This window comes from Psammomys obesus, unplaced genomic scaffold, assembly GCF_907164565.1.
Source record: "Psammomys obesus unplaced genomic scaffold, mPsaObe1.curated_primary_1811, whole genome shotgun sequence".
NCBI classification, from domain to species: Eukaryota; Metazoa; Chordata; class Mammalia; order Rodentia; family Muridae; genus Psammomys; species Psammomys obesus.
In genome coordinates this window covers 7,870,468-7,884,270 of record NW_026590677.1, presented here as the reverse complement: position 1 = coordinate 7,884,270, position 13,803 = coordinate 7,870,468, and positions in this window count along the sequence as shown.

Sequence of the window (13,803 nt, the reverse complement as noted above, 5' to 3'; positions counted from 1 at the left end):
CATAAGAACCTTAAAAAAAACTTTGTCTGGAAGTCTTAGTATTGTTATTACAGTGATTTTGAACAAATCAAATTAACTTCTTTGAACTTCAGATACCTCACCTATAAAATGGAGATAATGATCTAATAGCCCTCATCTGAAGTGCTTGGAACCATGAGAGGCAACACCAAAGAACAGAAATAATCTATGCAACATTGTCTTCTCATTTTACTCTTTCGGGCCCTTATGATACATTCTCAGTTGTCTTAACAGTTTGGGGCAGCTAAAGACAATTGCCAAATAATTGAGCAATAAATAACCATAGCAAGTCTAGGAAAAGAAAGATCATACATTCATTTTCCAGAACTGTGTTTTCTCCTTAGGCCCTTTACATTACAATCTGTCCAGATCAACTTGGGGTGTTGATCCAAACACTCCATCAATGGTTCCTTTTAATTACACAGGAGACTAAATTTGCATCTTTTTGGTTCTCTGTCTTGGGCTCTGGATGGGCAGCTGTTGCCAAGACCCAGTAAGACATACCTGGGAAGTGCTGGAGGAGTTCGGGCTCAGCCTGAAGTTCTCACCTACTTACTAGCATGTCACATTATCCTGTCTTGTTGATATCCTTAAGCAGGTCATGGTCAGTATTCCTGGCCAGGAGACAGAAAGTGAGGATGTGGGGAAGCAAAGAAACGAAAACAAACAAAAATCCAAACATTTATGGTAACCATATTCTTTACCTTCTTATTAAAAAGACTAAGTTTTTAAATCCCTCCAACTCACCAGGCTTCTATAATAACGTGTTCTGAGCTTTGAAAGCCTTAGCTACTGGAAAGAGTTAATGACTGTGCACAAATTGTGTAATTAAATATCTATTTCTTACAGAAAAGTAAAAAGAACTGGCTCCTTGTCCTAGTTCTGCAGTTTTCTGTCTGTTTCTGTCTCTCTCTCTCTGTCTGTCTTTCTTTCTCTCTTTCTCTCTCTCTCTCTCTCTCTCTCTCTGTGTGTGTGTGTGTGTGTGTGTGTGTGTGTGTGTGTGTAAATGAGATGGCTCAGTGGGTAAAGCCTGATAATCTGAATTCAATTTCCAGAATTCATAAAAAGTCAGACGCAGTGATGCACATGAGTAATCCCGGCACTCCTATAGTGAGCTAGGAGGTATACATAGAAAAATCACCTGGAAGCACACAGGCCAACTAGTCAGGAGTATGCAGTGCATCAACAGAAACAAGAGAGACTTTGCCCAAACAAAGTGAAGAAACAGAAACACTAGTGAATAGGTGAGAGCTTCAGCCTGAGCTCAAACTCCTCCAGTACTTTCCAGGCATGTCTGACTGGGTCTTGGCAACAGCCATGTATCATTTGGCAATTGTCTTTAGCTGTCCAAACTGTTAAGACAATTGAAAATCTACCAGAAGAACCCAAAAGAGTGAAAGAGGAGAAATCTTTTCACAGTTTGTTTCTGTTCTTTGGGGTTATCCCTCATAGCCCACCTACCTGCTTTCATATATTTGTTCTTGTAGTGACTCACTTGAAGATCGTCGAAAGAAGTTTGAGTGGTAGTTCTGGTACCATTGCAGTGATTTTGAAAAAAATCAAATGAATTTCTTTCTACTTTGGATACCTCATCTATGAAATGGAAATAATGCAGAGAGAGTATGTCTCTTCTGAAATACTTAGGACCATCCTTCATAGTTTTCCCAATTTTGTAATAGTTACATAGACTTTATGAGTTAAATATCTCTAATCTTGAAATCTGAAATTCAAAAATTTTCACAATCAAAAAATGCTTCTGATGTTCAAAAAGTTCCAGATTTCTAAATTTTTTGGATTTATAGTAATAGTTCTTTCCCAATATGCTGGCTGAGGTACATAGAGGACTTTGAATGGTACTTGGCACAGGAGCTAATAAGAAAATCAGTGCTCATTGTTTTTGTGGTTATGGTGCCAGGGAAGCAAAGAAAGATGACTTTTTGAGGAGATGCTAGTTTATTCTACATAATGTCAAATGTAGTAGAGGGGTCAGGGAAGATGAGAATTGAGAAAAGGCAAAGGTTGTGAGATTTGATTAGACACATGAATAATATTACACTTGAGATTTATCATCTGTGTTTCTTTTCGGCATACTAGGCATAGGAATCAGAGTTTAAGAAAATCCATCATTTTTTGTGCTCATTTAAGTTCAGAGGAAACAATGTTTACGGGGAGAGCATATAGAGGGCAGGTACATGCATCCATGACAACTGGAATATACTCTGCTTTTGTCCTAGAATTTTCTATGATGTGGAAATGTTCTCTACCTGCATTGTCTAAATTACACGTGTGGATGCTGAGTACTTCAAGTAAGACTAATGTGATCAAGGAATTGAGATTTTAATTTTACTGGACAGTACTTAGTTTAAATGTACATAGCCACAGATAGCTGCTGTCATAGTGGATAGTGCAGCTCTCATTGCTCATGGGAAATCCTTGAGGCTAATTAGGGAAATAAAGCATGTACTCTTGAGGTCAGTTAAATATCAAAAGAATTGGCAGCAGACAGTAGAAGTTTAATTGTTTTGTGGGAAAAAAAGATAGAGAATTTGAATCTTACAAAGTGGCAGAAATTTGGGCTTGACCTACAGAGATGAATGGTGTTGGGATAGGAGAAAACAAGGCAGGAAACTTTTCCAGACAGTGTGGAAGAGGTGGAAAAATTCTTGGAGGTAGACAACCCATACACCCATGAATTTCAGTATAATGACCATTCTAAAACAGAGCATTGATGCTAAAACTTAGTTTGGATTGGGAGCAGGTCAGAGACAGGCTGATAGGATTGTCGTTGGAAGCTTCATATAGTGGGAAGGTGTATAATCTAAAAGTTAGAGTGAGGAAAGCAGTTAAGTTTGTGTTCAGTTTTGTATGTTTTACTTTTCTGGCTAGTATTCTTGGAATTGTCAAATCAATTACTAAAATTTCTCTGCCAGCCATATTTGCATTTTCTTTTTTTGTATTTTATTTTTATTAATTACAGTTTATTCACATTTTATCCCTCCCTGTAGTTCCCTGCCTTTTTCCCTCTCAATCCCACTCTCCCTCCTCCTTTTCCACCCATGCCCCTCCCCAAGTCCACTGATAGAGGAAGTCTTCCTCCCCTTCCCTCTGATCCTAGTCTATCAGGTCTCATCAGGACTGGCTGCATTGTCTTCCTCTGTGTCCTGGTAAGGCTGCTCCCTCCTCAGGCGGAGGTGATCAAAGGGAGGCCAATCAGTTCATGTCAGAGACAGTCGCTGTTCCCATTACTATGGAACCCACTTGGACACTGAACTGCCATGGGCTACATCTATGCAGGGGTTCTAGGTTATCTCCATGAATGGTCCTTGGTTGGAGTATCAGTCTCAGAAAAGACCCGTGAGCCCAGATTTTTTGGTTCTTTTGCTCTCCTTATGGACCTCCTGTCCTCTCCAGGTCTTACTATCTCCCCCTTCTTTCATAAGATTCCCTGCACTCTGCCCAAAGTTTGGCTATAAGTCGTGGCATCTGCTTTGATACTCTGCAGGGTAGAGCCTTTCAGAGGCCCTCTGTGTACATCTACACAATGGAATATTACTACTCAGCAATAAAAAACAAGGAAATCATGAAATTTGCAGACAAATGGTGAGAACTGGAAAGATCTAAGTGAGGTATCCCAGAAATAGAAAGATACACAGGGTATATACTCATTTAGAAGTAGATATTATATATATATATAATATAGAATAAACATACTAAAATCTGTACACCTAAAGAAACTAATCAAGAAGGAGGACTATGGCTAAGATGCTCAATACCTATTCAGAAAAGCAAAGATGATGGACATCAGAAGAGGGAGAAAACAGGGAACAGGACAGGAGCCTACCACAGAGGGCCTCTGAAAGGCTCTACCCTGCAGGGTATCAGAGCAGATGCTGAGACATATTTGCATTTTCAATACAGTTTTATGTTTTAACTGATTAGGACCCAAGTACCAGAGCCTGACTTCCTGGGTTCAAATCTCAGCTACTATCTGAGCTATTTTAGGATAGATGAATCTATCAACAGTTTTGTAACTGGAGCCCATTATAGTTGCTAGGCAAGGAAGGCATTGCAATTATTACATTAGGTTATCAAGGGTCTACGGTAGCACCTGGCATATAGTATGCTTTCAGCAAAGGTATTAATATTATATTAAAGAACCAATCAAATAATTGAACAAAAACTATGTTATATTTATCCACTCAGCGCATTATAATAAAATGTTAGAATTTTTTTTTTTTTTTTTTTTGCTTAATGTGTTGTATTTCAAAGTATACTGTTTCACTTACTTTTACATACAATTAGTTACTAAACAGTGAGTGAATTTCTTTTCTCACTCAGTGTATTTAACCTATGGTCAGTTTTGGCTATGAATTTTCTGTCTTTATAAACTCCATCCTCTGTTATTAGCATTTGGTGAATGCTGTTATTAGCTTTTGGTGAATATTTGTTTTCAGAGAAACAAAGTGATGTTTTGGTTTTGTTTTCAAAAATGTGCTAAGGTTATTATTTTTGTTTTTCTCAACATGAGCCAAGCTAGAGCTACTTGGGAAGGGGAACCTCAATTGAGAGAATACTTCTATCAGATTTACTATAGACAAGTATTTAGGGCATTTTTAAAACTAATAACTGATGTAAGGGCCCAGCCCAGTAGGAGTGTCACCACCCCTGGGCAGGGTGTATTAGAAAGGTAGCTGAACTTGACCCCAAGCCAATAAGCAGCATCCATCCATGGCCTCTGCTTTAGTTCCTGCCTCCAGGTTCTTGCCTTGAGTTCGTTCCTTGACTTGCTTCAGTAAAGGACTGTAAGTTGTACAGTGAAATAAACAAGGAGTAAGGCCAAGTAGGAAAGCAGAGGTACTAAAGATATTATTTAGTAACAACCCAAGATTTGTGATCTTTTCTGTTGTTTAATTTGTAATTCACCCATTATGTCAGGCAGTCTAAGAGAAGTCCTCTTTTCCTCTTGGCACTGCTGAAATTTGCCTTTCCTTGTCATTAAGATCAAGCATCTCTAGTTCCAACAAGTGCGTAGTATGCCCATACGTAAGAATGTGAAATTATATTCACACAGATTCATTGATACCAGATTGTACTTGGTGGGGATATTCTTTGTGGGCAATTTAAGAACACCAAGAGAGTTGGTGTCAGAGATAGACCCTTGTATGTAGAATTAAGTCAGTCTTACTTGGGCCCAGGCCAAAGAGGAGTCAAAATCCTTATGAAATGTGTGATAATATGATAGATGGAAACTGTTTTAGGAATACATTGTACCACTATCCCTAAGGAAATCCTTTACTAAATATAATTATCTGAGTACCTACTTGTTTGGTAGTTTAGGCTCTGAGTTTGCATTTAGTCTTCCCTTGCCCTGGAACAATTCTTATGGGAATTTAACCATGAGAACTCAGGAGTAGTAAATTGGAAAGATGGTAATGAGTCTTTCAATTTAAGGTGACCTGGAAAGTTAGTTTTAAGAGTGGACTAGTGATTCTAAGCAGCCTGTAGTTATTTTATTTGGGTAGACATAGAGTCCACATTAGGTTCTCATTCTGGGCTTCTCTCCTAACTCTTATCATGCTGTGTTATAATATGATGTTTTTGTCTTTTACCTTTGTAATCCAGAGGGTTCTTGGTTGTTAGCACCAGAAATCTATAACTAATTGGTACAGAAAGCATGCCTTGAAAGTGTATTAAGTGGCTCACAGAATCACTGGTCATGCTGGACAATCAGACTCAAAGCTACAAACCAACATCATAATAGCCACTGTTACTGTGACATCTACTGTTACACCCAGGTCCTCTGAGGAGAATTGTTACATATCTGTGTGAAAACCTTATTACAGAAAAATAGGGTAGAACCCTAGAGATGTCTGGGAAAGCTATTGGATGGCAATGTAAGTCTCAGCTTTATGAGGGAGGGAGGGCAAGACCACTAGTATAAATAATATTAGACTGAAGTGCAAGTCTAATGAAATTATTGGCTATGTTGATGTCGAGTCCTGTAACCAAAGTCACATATCAGAACAGTCCAATACTTCTAAGAATTGGACATTCTTTCTTAGTGTGGTCTCAGAGCAAAATAGCAAAATTTGATCATAACAACTAGGGCCATGGCTAATTGCATAGCTTGTATTTGGAAAACTAGGAGGCACATTTGTATTACAGTCTCAGAAAAAGGCTTTTGGTTGCTGTAGGTCATGGGCTCCCAATTCCAGGAAAGCGTCTATAGATTCAGTTTATCTAAGTCTCATGCCTCTGTCCTGATTGCAAAGAAGATTTGCTTTACATTAGGATCTGTTGAACTCCTCCCATAAAGAATGGAATTCAGATGATAGACAAACACTCAGTATACTGTGTACTGTTTCAACTTCTTAAGACCTTTTTCTTGTTCATTGTTAATTATAAATATTACAAATTACAAAAATAATTGTGTGTGTGTGTGTGTGTGTGTGTGTGTGTGTGTGTGTGTGTGCTTGTATATTTGCATCATGAGGACAGCTTTGGGGAATGTGTTCTTTCATTTTATCGTGGGATCTGGGCATCAAACTCAAGTTCTCAGATTTGCCTGAGTACTTTATTTGCTGGGCCATCTCAACTGCCCAACAGTTGGTTTTACATGGCAACTTGGATAGGCTATGATAGCCAGTTGTTTGGTCAAACACCTTTGTAGATGTTGTAAAGTTCTTTTTCATTTGAGGTTGAAGAAAGCATGTCACCCTCCATAATGTGACTGGATCATATCCAATTCATGAAAGCCCTGGAGAAAAGGCTAGCATCTCCCGAAGAAGCCCAGGGTTATGCCTGAGCTTCAAGCCTTTGGATGGGATACTACAACATTAACTATTGTCTATTTTTGGACTGCTACCTTGCCATGAATTTCTGACCTACCACCAACTGCAGTTGGCCCTATGTCTTGGTGTCATATATGTACAATGGAATACTACTCATCTTAAAGGAATGATGGGCTGATGCATGCTACAGTGTGGATTTACCTTGAACATACCATGCTAAATAAAAGAAGCCATAAAAGGTCACACATATTGTATAATTCTATGAAATGCCCATGCTTTAATATGGCTATATTTTGAGTGTCCTCCAGGGTTTCATGTATTTAAATTAATCCCTATCATGAGGTATGAAGAGCCTGGAAACATAGTCTATTTGTGGTGTTTAGAGTAGAGCCTCTGGGGAGTGAGTGCATAAGATTATGTAAGATTATTTAAGTTGAGGCTCTAGGATGTATTCCTGTTGCTTTTATAACAAGGAAGAAGGACACACAAATGCATGGGAACTCACTCTCTCTTCCAATGTGATCACCTGTGCCTCCTTGGAACACTACTGGCAAGGGACCCATCACCAAATGCAATCCATCTCCTTTCAGTCAATAACCAAAATAAATGCATTCTTTTCACAATTCACCAAATCTGTGGTATAATACTATTGGCAAAAGAAATGGATGAATACAGCTAAGAATAGACAAATATATTGAGATGGAAAGTAGATTAGTGGTTGTTTCATCTAAGAGAAGGTAAATGGGTGTTTAATGGATTGGGCTTCTTTGGGGGAGTGATGAAACACTCTGGAACTAGATTATTGAAATGAATAGATGGTTTTGTATTAAGACCTCTAAACTGTGCACTTTACATGACTTATTATGTAGCATGTGAATTATATTTTAGAGCTATTATTTTAAAAATAAGTAATATCCATTATGTACTTTCTCCTCACTTACCTCCACCAGGCAATGCAAATAGAGCTTGCCAGCTGCCTGGCAACAACATCCTTATTTCCATGCTACATTTTGTGAAAGCACTTCTTACTCTTCAAAGCTAATTTAGATGCTCACTTTAACTCCATTTTTTTCCATTTTAAATAGATTTTTTTAAAAAGGTAAAATGCCAGGGGTGAGGTTGTAGAGTGAACACATTGTATTTTGATTTCAGGCTCATATCCTATCTATGGGTGATACTAATGAGTAAGTGGGGTACAAAGTGAAAAGCCAGAGTCTTCATACATAGTATGTAGGAGAGAGAGAGAGAGAGAGAGAGAGAGAGAGAAGTCCTTGAGGATATATGATTGATTTTTTTTGACTTAGATATCTTTTTTCTTTTTTTTTCTTTTTATTTTTCTTTTTAGTTACATTTTGTTAACTCTGTGTCCCAGCTGTATCCCGCTCCCTCATTCCCTCCCCAACCCCACACTCCCTCCCTGGTCTCCTCCCTGCCCCTTTCCAAGTCATGATAAACATAATGAAATCTACACACCTAAAGAAGATAATCAAGAAAGTGGACACAGGCGAAGATGATCAATCCTCATTTAGAAAGACAAATGGGATGTGCATTGAACGTATGACAGGAGTCTACCACAGAAGGCATCTGAAAGACTCTACCAAGCAGTGTTTCAAAGCAGACACTAAGACTCATAACCAAACCTTCGGCAGAGTGCAGGGAATCATATGAAAGAAGGGGAGTTAGGGGGGGGCGGAGCCAAGATGGCGACTAGCACACACAGTTTCCAAGCTGTGGAAGAGAAAAAGTTCTGAGTTGATGAGTGGAAGAACTTCTGAAGCCAGGGAAACAACGGAGAGACTTTCTAAACAACAGGGAACATCGCAGGAGGTGAAAACCTTGGTCTCGGGTCACCCGGGGACTTGTTTGGGGAAGGTGAGAAACGATCCTTTGATCTCTCGGCACTCCCCTCCCCCAGACCTCCCTCCTCCTCGGCACAGCGGACTCGCCTTACTCAGCGCAGACCTAACTGCCTGGGGCCTGCAGCCACTGAGGCTGAGCCCCAAGTCCTTTATCGGCAAAGGACAGCAGTACTGTGTCTCAGAGCCCCAGATTCACGAGCGGCAGCTGCACCATCCTCCCAGGGCCCGAGTCTGCTAGACGCCATACTAGCTCCGCAGGATCGCGATCACTGACGGTACGGCCCGCCCAATACCACAGTGACAGAGAATACGCTATATACTCACCAAAACCAGACAGAAACGCCATACAAGCTAGACACACCAGGCGCTGGGCCTCCGAAGCTTGGAGAGCACAGTAAAGAGACCCCAGGACTTCCCAGAAAGCATCTGGACTAGCAACCCAGTCTCCAGTTACAGCGGGACTTTCTAACCTGGCGGCGGAGCAGCACTGAGCTGGCGGGGCACATCAGCCCTCCAGTTTAAGACTAACCAGGGCCAAACCAGAGAACAGAAAGGCTGGTTACCCCGATTCCCACTGACGTGACCACCCTGAAATCTCCAGCTGCAGCAAGACCTCATAACCTGGCAGTGACAGCAGCACGGAACTGGCGGAGCACATCAAAGAAGCAGGGCCAAACCAGAGAGCAGACAGCGCAGATACGCCGATCTCTGCCAAGTGTCCTGCCTGTAAGTGAGTGCACCCTTGAGAATCTGCAGCTCCACTGATCCTGGCTTCTTCTAAAACAGAAGCCAGGCATCGAACCCCCTCCCACCCATATACCCACTTTGGGAAACAGAGGGGCACTTGGAACATTGAAGTTCCTGCTCTGTGGGTCTAATTGAGGAGTTAAGGCAGTTAATGCCAGAAATTGCGCTGCGATCATCACTAGCGCCTGCGACATATACATTGCAGAGCCCCTCCCACACACTCAAGGGATCAACATTAGCCATCACTCTGTCCCTCGAGACACACGCCCACACCCACTTACACACACACACACACACATATACACACACACGCACGCACGCTTGCATTTGCCTCTGTTTGCGCCTGCGTACTTTCCTCCCACAGGTACAGCTAGTCCTCAGCATACGCTAAGGACACGGGACCTCTCTCAACTTCCTGAAGAATTCTCCAGACTCGAGAGAGAGACAGTACCAGTCTGATCGGCTGAATCCAAAAACAAACAGGGAAGGTCTCAGATAAGCCAATGGCCAGGGGTAGGCGAAAGAACATTTCCAACATAAATCAGGACATCATGACTTCACCAGCAAACCCCAAAATCGATGGATATTCCAATTCATCAGAAGCACAGGAAAATGACCTTAAAGCCATGCTTGCTCAATTATTTGAGGCTCATAAGGAGGAAATGAACAAATCTTTCAAAGAGATGGCCAGTCAATTGGAGGTAAAGAAAGAAGAAATAGACAAAACCCTTAAAGAAACACAGGCAAACATAGCCAAACAAATAGAGGCACAAGTAGAGAAGAAATTAGTGGCATACAAAAAGGAAATGAACAAAGAAATAGAGTCCATCGTAGAGAGACAGGAATCCAAATTCAAACACATAAAAGAAATGGTGCAAGGCATGAAAACAGAATTAGAATCAATAAAGAAAACACAAAGTGAGAAAACTCTTGAGCTGGAGAACTTGGAGAAAAGATCAGGAACCACAAAAGTAAGCATCACCAACAGAATACAAGAGATGGAAGAGAGAATCTCTGGAGCTGAAGACACACTTGCAGAAATTGATACTTCTCTCAAAGAAAAAGTAAAATCAGAAAAATTCCAATCACAAAATATCCAAGAAATCAAGGATGCTATGAAAAGACAAAATCTAAGAATAATAGGAATTGATGAAAAAGAAGACTCCAGGCTCCAAGGTCCAGAAAATATTTTCAAAAAAATCATAGAAGAAAATTTTCCCAACTTAAAGAAAGAGATGTCCATAAATATACAAGAGGCCTACAGAACACCAAATAGACTAGACCAGAAAAGAAACACATCACGTCACATCATAGTCAAAACACTCAATCTACAAAACAAAGAAAAGATATTAAAAGCAGCAAGGGAAAAAGGCCAAGTAACATATGAAGGTAGACCTATCAGAATCACACCAGACTTCTCATCAGAAACTATGAAAGCCAGAAGGGCCTGGGCAAGCATCATGGAGACTCTAAGAGATCACAAATGTCAACCCAGACTACTATACCCTGCAAAGCTTTCAATCAACATAGATGGAGAAAACAAAATATTCCATGACAAAACTAAATTTACGCAATATCTATACAGCAAACCAACCCTACAGAAGATACTAGAAGGAAAACTCCAATCCAATGAAAACGAATTCACCCAAGAAAACAGGGCATACAGATAATGTCCCAACAAAAATGAAAAGAAAACAAGCAATGAAACAAGGTAAGATCATCGACTCCATTACACAAGGAACTAACATGCATTGGTCAATATTATCTATCAATATTAATGGACTCAACTCACCAATAAAAAGACACAGGCTAACAGAATGGTTACGGAAACAGGACCCAACATTCTGTTGCATCCAAGAAACACACCTATGCAACAAAGATAAACACTACCTCAGAGTAAAGGGCTGGAAAAATGTTTTTCAAGCAAATGGTTCCAGAAAACAAGCTGGAGTAGCCATCCTAATATCTAATAAAAGAGACTTTCAACCCAAGTTAATCAAAAAAGATAAGGAGGGCCACTATATTCTCATCAAAGGAAAAATCCAACAAGAGGACATCACAATTTTGAATATCTATGCCCCAAATACAAGAGCACCTACATTCCTAAATGAAACAATATTAAAGCTTAAATCATACATTGATCCTAATACCTTAATAGTGGGAGACTTCAACACCCCACTCTCATCAAGGGACAGATCAACCAGACAGACACCAAATAGGGAAATGAAAGCACTCACAGAATCCCTAAATCAAATGGACCTAATAGATGTCTACAGATCTTTTCACCCAAACTCAAAAGAGTACACCTTCTTTTCAGCACCGCATGGAACCTTCTCCAAAATAGACCATATAGTTGGTCACAAAGCAAGCCTCAACAGATACAAAAGGATTGAAATAATCCCTTGTATACTATCTGACCACCATGGACTAAAGCTGGACATCAACAACAACAGAAACAACAAAAAGCCGACATGCACATGGAAACTGAACAACTTACTACTCAATGACAGCTGGGTCAAGGAAGAAATAAAGAAAGAAATTAAAGACTTTCTAGAATTCAATGAAAATGAAGGCACAACATACCCAAATTTATGGGACACATTGAAAGCAGTGCTCAGAGGAAAATTTATAGCACTAAGTGCCTACAAGAAGAAATCTGTAACATCACATACAAACAACTTAATGGCCCAACTGAAAAACCTAGAAAAAAAAGAAGCAGATACACCCAAGAGGAGCAGACGGCTGGAAATAATCAAACTAAGGGCAGAAATCAATCAATTAGAAACAAATAAAATTATCCAAAGAATCAATGAAACAAAAAGCTGGTTCTTTGAGAAAATCAACAAGATAGACAAACCCTTAGCCAAACTAACTAAAAAGCAGAGAGAAACCATACAAATCAGCAAAATCAGAAAGGAAAATGGGGACATAACTACAGACACTGAGGAAATCCAAACGATTATTAGGTCATACTACAAAAGCCTATATGGCACAAAATTTGAAAATCTAAATGAAATGGATAACTTTCTTGACAGATTCCATCTACCAAAATTAAGTCAAGATCAGGTAGAAAGACTGAATAGTCCTAAATCTCCCAAGGAAATTGAAGCAGTCATTAACAGTCTCCCCTCCAAAAAAAGCCCTGGACCAGATGGCTTCAGCGCAGAATTCTACAAGACCTTCAAAGAAGTACTAACACCAATTCTCCACAAACTATTCCATAAAATAGAAACAGAAGGAACACTACCAAACTCATTCTATGAAGCCACAGTCACTTTGATACCTAAACCACACAAAGATCCAACAAAAAAAGAGAACTTCAGACCTATCTCTCTTATGAACATTGATGCAAAAATACTCAATAAAATACTTGCAAACAGAATCCAAGAACACATCAAAGATATCATCCACCATGACCAAGTAGGCTTCATCCCAGGAATGCAAGGGTGGTTCAACATACGGAAATCCATCAATGTAATCCACCACATAAACAAAATGAAGGAGAAAAACCACATGATCATCTCCTTAGATGCTGAAAAAGCATTTGACAAAGTCCAGCACCCATTTATGTTTAAAGTCTTGGAGAGATCAGGGATACAAGGCACATACCTAAAGATAGTAAAGGCAATATACAGCAAGCCTATAGCCAACATCAAACTCAATGGAGAGAAACTTAAATCAATCCAACTGAAATCAGGGACAAGACAAGGCTGCCCACTCTCTCCATATCTCTTTAACATTGTACTTGAAGTCCTAGCCAGAGCAATAAGACAACTAAAGGAGATCAAGGGGATACAAATCGGAAAGGAAGAGGTCAAAGTGTCACTATTTGCAGATGATATGATAGTATACATGAGCGACCCCAAAGATTCAACCAGAGAACTTCTTCAGCTGATAAACACCTTCAGCAAAGTGGCAGGATACAAAATCAACTCAAAAAAATCAGAGGCCCTCTTGTATACCAAAGACAAAAAGGCTGAGAAAGAAATTAGGGAAACAACACCCTTCACAATAGCCACTAACAACATAAAGTACCTTGGTGTGACTCTAACCAAGCAAGTGAAAGACCTATCTGAGAAAAACTTCAAGTCTTTGAAGAAAGAAATTGAAGAAGATCTCAGAAGATGGAAAGATCTCCCGTGCTCATGGATTGGTAGGATTAACATTGTGAAAATGGCCATCCTGCCAAAAGCAATCTACAGATTCAATGCAATTCCCATCAAAATACCAACTCAATTCTTTACAGACCTTGAAAAAAAGATTCTCAGCTTCATATGGAGAAACAAAAAACCCAGAATCTCCAAAACGATCCTGTACAACAACAGATCATCTGGAGGTATCTCCATTCCCGATCTCAAGCTGTACTACAGGGCAACAGTAATAAAAAC